This window comes from Poecilia mexicana, unplaced genomic scaffold, assembly GCF_051168715.1.
Source record: "Poecilia mexicana isolate PSO_F unplaced genomic scaffold, ASM5116871v1 scaffold_8, whole genome shotgun sequence".
In the NCBI taxonomy this organism is placed as follows: domain Eukaryota; kingdom Metazoa; phylum Chordata; class Actinopteri; order Cyprinodontiformes; family Poeciliidae; genus Poecilia; species Poecilia mexicana.
The window spans coordinates 1,822,427-1,827,891 of NW_028263377.1; positions in this window are offsets into that span (position 1 = coordinate 1,822,427).

Here is a 5,465-nt window from a genome sequence, read left to right on the forward strand (position 1 = left end):
GAACTCAGTGTTTCAGCTGTTTTGTAGTTTTCTGGAAGTTTGGTCCCTATTTCTGGTGAGTAAAAGTCGGATGCTTCTATGTTGTTTGATGCAAACCTGAGCAAAAATACAGATTTAAAAAGGCATTACATTATCTGATAATTTATAAGTGCTTATTGTGCAGAATATTATACATGTTTGCTATTATTGTCTTTACTTTAGCTGGGCTAGCTAGCCTGCAGGCTGCTGCTTTACAGACAATCTGGTAATAGCTTGACAACTGTGGATTATTTTGAAAAGAGTCAAATTTGAGTTTGTTGCAAATGAGGGAAAATCAAGTTTACAGTGGGTGCAGGAGTAGTATTGTTATGTTGCTTTAGATAGCAAACTTTAAACTGTAATCAAATCACAACACATTTTAGCGGTTCTGAAACAATAACATTTTAAAAACCACGATCTACCTTGATAGATTGATAAACATTTCTCAGGTTCAAAACATCTACAGAGCTTATTTTCCAGACTCTGGCATCTGAAGTGTGCAGCAATCAGGACATTATAACAATGAAAGTCAAATTGTTTGGATTTCAGATCGTTAGATGATGACTGACACGGCTGCAGGATTCATAGAATCTGTTTGTTGCAAAAATATTCCTCCAGTACAAACAGTTCAGCACATGCAGGCATGAGTGAAGCTGTTCACAACTTCCGTATGTGCAAATGCATTCATAGGATTCACTTCAGGCGTGTACAAAACACACTGAAAGGCCAAGGAGATCAGTGATCTGCATGCAGCCAAAAGCCTTACTCTGTTACAATAATCTGCATACTGCTCTCAAGTTGGATGGTCACAGAGACCCAGAGTGTCCAGTGTGCCTGCTCCTCCTGTTTAGCAACATGATACCAAAAAGGAAGCTGCTTCCAGAGGAGAAGACACATAAACATAGCCTCTGGTTGTAGCAGATGAGCTTTGGCTTTAAAGGAGCATTGCTGCAGCCTTCTGGATCTGGAACATTCCTGGAATCCACTCTCACTCTGAGTTGGAGCAGATTTCTGCAGCAGCATTGTTCCCATTTAGATTCAAGAAACGCTTTGTGTTGAAATCACACTGCGATCTTGTTACATAACCACTCATAACAAAATATTCGGGTATGATTGTTTTGTTTTTGTTTTTTTCATTTCAGTTTGAGGAATCAGCCATCAGATGGATTGCTTCTTCTTTTTCTGGAGTAATGAAGCTGAGCTGTTTGTCATCTGAAAGAACACAGAACATTATTTTTAATGCATTTAGGCTTAATTAGATTTAAACAATGTCAATATTCATTGCATCACTGTTGTGGGCAAATCGGCGGTCAGATATTAAAATACTCTCATCATGAAAGGATGACATTAAATTTAGTATTTTGATAAATGCATCCAAACCATTATTCTTACTTTATGGATTATAGTATGGGAAAAATGTATTGTTCCACTGGCAGATTATTTCACTTGTAGCTAGTACTTTTTAAGACTTATTGATTTAAAACGAGCTTCTATTCTTTGCTGAAAAGTTACTTACAATTTAGTTTTGTCTTATTTCAGGTGTACCAAGACATTTGCACTAGAAACTAGATCAAAAATACTTAGTAACATTTCATGTTTTTGCAGTGTGGTTCAGAGAATCGTATTAAATTTAAGCTTCAGCATTTTATTCTTCTTCCTAAAGTTTATAAACATCATATGATCATTCAAACTGGGAATACAAATGGGTAAAATGTATCCTTAATTGCCTCAAATTTACATCCTAAACAAACTAACTCACAAGTAACTTTTCATCAAGCTATAAGAGTTTGTTTTAAGTTAATAATTCCATAATATTGATGAGAAAGTAGTTATGAGTGAATATTCTGCAAGTGGAACAATACATTTTCCCATGTTATAAGTCTGAATTTAATATGGTTCTCTGAACCACAATGCAAAAACACAAAATCTCACCAAGTATTTTTCTTGTCCAAATATCTTAGAACACATGAAATAAGGCAAAACTATCTTACATGTAACTTTTCAGGAGGATAAAGTAACTTATTTTAATATATCATTGCTTAATATTGATGGAAAAGTACTAGTTCCAATGGCAGATTTTATTTTCACTTATAAAACATTTCCCCATGTTATAAGTGAAATAATCTGCCATTGAAACCAATACTTTTTCATCAATATTGAGCAATTATTTACTTTATCTTGCTGAAAGGTTACTTGTAAGTTTTGTCTTAATTCAAGGGAACTAAATTGCATTAGAGACTTGACTACTTTTTTTCAGTGCAGCAGTTTGTTTTTGTTTTTGTAAACTCTCAAAAGAGGAATAGCCTCCTTTTAATCACGTCCCTGATTCCTAGGTTTTGCAGAAGCTTCGCCACCATATGCATGACTCACACCCCACAGAGCCGTTTGGGTGTGTGCTGAGTCACAAAATGTCCCAAACCCTCTTCCGACTGTAAAACTGGCCACACTGTACCGGGAAAACAACACTCGGGGTCAGTGGCGTGTAAAATCAAAACTGGACGAGCATCTGTTAGTTTTTATTGGCCGCAGGCTGCCATGAATTCCTCCCTTGTTTCTCTTTCGCGTCTTGGAGCTGCTGCAGAGCTTTCGCTCCAAGGCTGTCTGGTACATTCCAGCAGGGGAAAAACACAGAAAGGTGGGGGCAGGGACGAGCAAACGGCAGGGTTGGGTTTGGTTCATCTCACACGTAACAAGCAAAGCAAACGCTGCCAGGGAACAAGGGAGGGACAATCCTGTAAAAGGATCGGGCTGCAGCAGGCTATGAGGTCATTTCAGTGGGTGATGTTACTGGAGCACAACGTTACATCATGTGGTTTCTTTAAAATATATATTTGTGTGTCAAAACCTACTTTTTCCATCCTCCCCGAGCTTGCCTGAAGGAGGAGAAACGTGGAATGTGCATCCAATGTGAATATCCTTGTAGAAATAACACTAAAGCTGCAACTTAAATAGAAATATGTTCACATTTTATATAGATATATTGAGTTATTCCTATTGGCTGTAGAGCTATTGCTAATGAAGATTTAAAAAATATAAGTGTAATACCAGTCAGACGTTTACATACCCTTACTTTCATAGTAATTTTATGAAACTGAGTGATGGGATGACATAATGCCCTAAGTTGTTTTCACCAACAGTGATTTAGGCAAAAAAAAAAAAAAAAAAAGACTGAGGGCTTTAGAAAGGCGGCAATCCAGCTTTACAAGAACTGGACACACATTTTTACATTTATTGTGGATTTTCAAAGTCTTACAGGCTATAATATATCGCAGAGGACATATACATTTCTGCTCATTCATCATGTGAATGAAGGAGAAACTGATGGTGATACAACAAACAACTTTAATCAATCTAGAAAGAATGATGTAATGAGCAAGGTTTAATTTAATTGTGATTTATTATCCTAAAAAGGTTAGATATGCAACTTTACCTCCATTGATATCTGATCAAATGTTCCTCAACAAGTTGCACACCAAACACATACTTTTTACAAAGAGCAGGAGCTTTTTAAAGAGACAGAGGCGTCAAATTACAAAGTCATATTTGATAAAATGAAACATTTTTAACAACTGAAAATAACATAGTTACTTGATTGTGCCTGGAATATACATAATACTGCCCATTTCAGAAATATCATATATCTTTGAGGACATTCATGATCTTGTCGTGACCCGAAGTAAAGATGAGTTTGACGCTCCTCCTTTAATGGGTTGTGACGGTTTAAAGTCAGATGATTGAAACTTTAGCAGAGTTTGATGCACAAACTTACATCTAAAACAGTTTAAATAAAAGATTAAAGCTTATTTGGAATCTCTCCAACATTTCTTTCTGAAATTTTTGGACCAAAAGCCGAGTCAATTACGAGAAAATAACATGTTTAAAGAAAGTTGATCAATTCTAAGAAGACCGGTCAAATAAAGTTGACTTCATTGCGTCTCACTAATAAATAGCATTGAGTTCACTACTTTTGGTTTGACTATTGAAGAGTAATTTTCAATAATCTGTTGATTGAACCATCATAATTTTTATCGTATTCAATGAAATGTATTTTCTGAACAAGACAAATACTCTTAGCTCTTTTATGTTGGTCCAACCAGGATGGAGTTACAAGATTTTTCATCATAAAAGATGTTACAATAGATTAGTAGATTTGTTTCTCTGACTTGTTAAATGTTAACTTAAGTCCAGGTTCATAGTGCACACATATTCCAGTACATGGTGAGTCTGCTGTTATTTCTGAACGGGGGATTTCCCTGTGGGATCACTACATCTGCTTTCAGGTGGACTGACTTCAAACATGGACAAATTCATTTAAATATAACCCCAGCATGACGGGATCTGCTCAAATTAAGGATAAAATTAATATTTTAATAACAAATGTTTTCATTAAGTACCAGATAGTCAGATTTAATAACCAGTGACAATGTTTCGGGTTTTCTCCAGTTGAAACGTGACTGCAGGCGGGTCACGTTCGTGTCAGTGGGTTCATCCCAGCCAAGCAGCCTCACAGCTATTTTAGTGTTAGGATTCCTCGAAGCATTGGCATGGGGGAAAGGTTTGGCAACTTTATTCCTTTCTGGAAACATCATTAGCTCTGGCTCTTTTCCTTTCTTTGTGCCTGAAATCTTAAAAATATGCCTACCGTTCAACTGCATGCCTCAGCTTTTTTTTCCCTAAACTTCTAATAAAGTATTTTTGGTCTAATTTCTAGTCCAAAATATCTTAGCACACTTAAAATAATAATAAATAGAAGTAAATAATCCAGAATATTGATGAAGAAGTACTAGTTTCACTAGCAGATTAAATGTCTTTTTATAAGTGAAATAATCTGCCAGTGGAACTAGTACCCTTTTTTAATCAATAGTAAGAAATTATTTATTTAAAATGAGCTCTTATGTAAAAGTTAGTTATATGTTAGTTTTGTCTTATTACAAGTTTGAACTTGAAACTAGATTAAATTACTTAGTAAGGTTTATTGTTTTTGCAGTGAGATTGACTAATAATGAAATCATTTGCAGCCGAAATATAGTTAGCAGTGTCAAATTAAGCTCTGCTGGCTGTCCGTAAACTAATATTATTATCCGTAGCTTTGTTCTGACAGATGGCACAAAAGAAAAACCTGGTGTAAGTTTATTTTTTGGTATTCAGCATTTTTGAGCAAACAACCCCTTCAAGGTTGTGCGTTGTTTGGATTTCTCGAATCTTTGAATCGTTGGAAGGTGAGATTGATGCTGATATAGTGCAACCACGTCTCAGGGTTACATCACCCAAAAGTGAAATCATAGACAAGTGTAGCTGCAATGGTTTCAATAATCCACACCTCATACAGATGTCGTGTTTCTGTATTTAGCCACAGATCTAAGAAACACCGTGAAAATAAAACATACATCCTTAAGCATAAAAGTACCATAAACACCACCGTTACAACAAGGAGTTTTCAGCTAGCC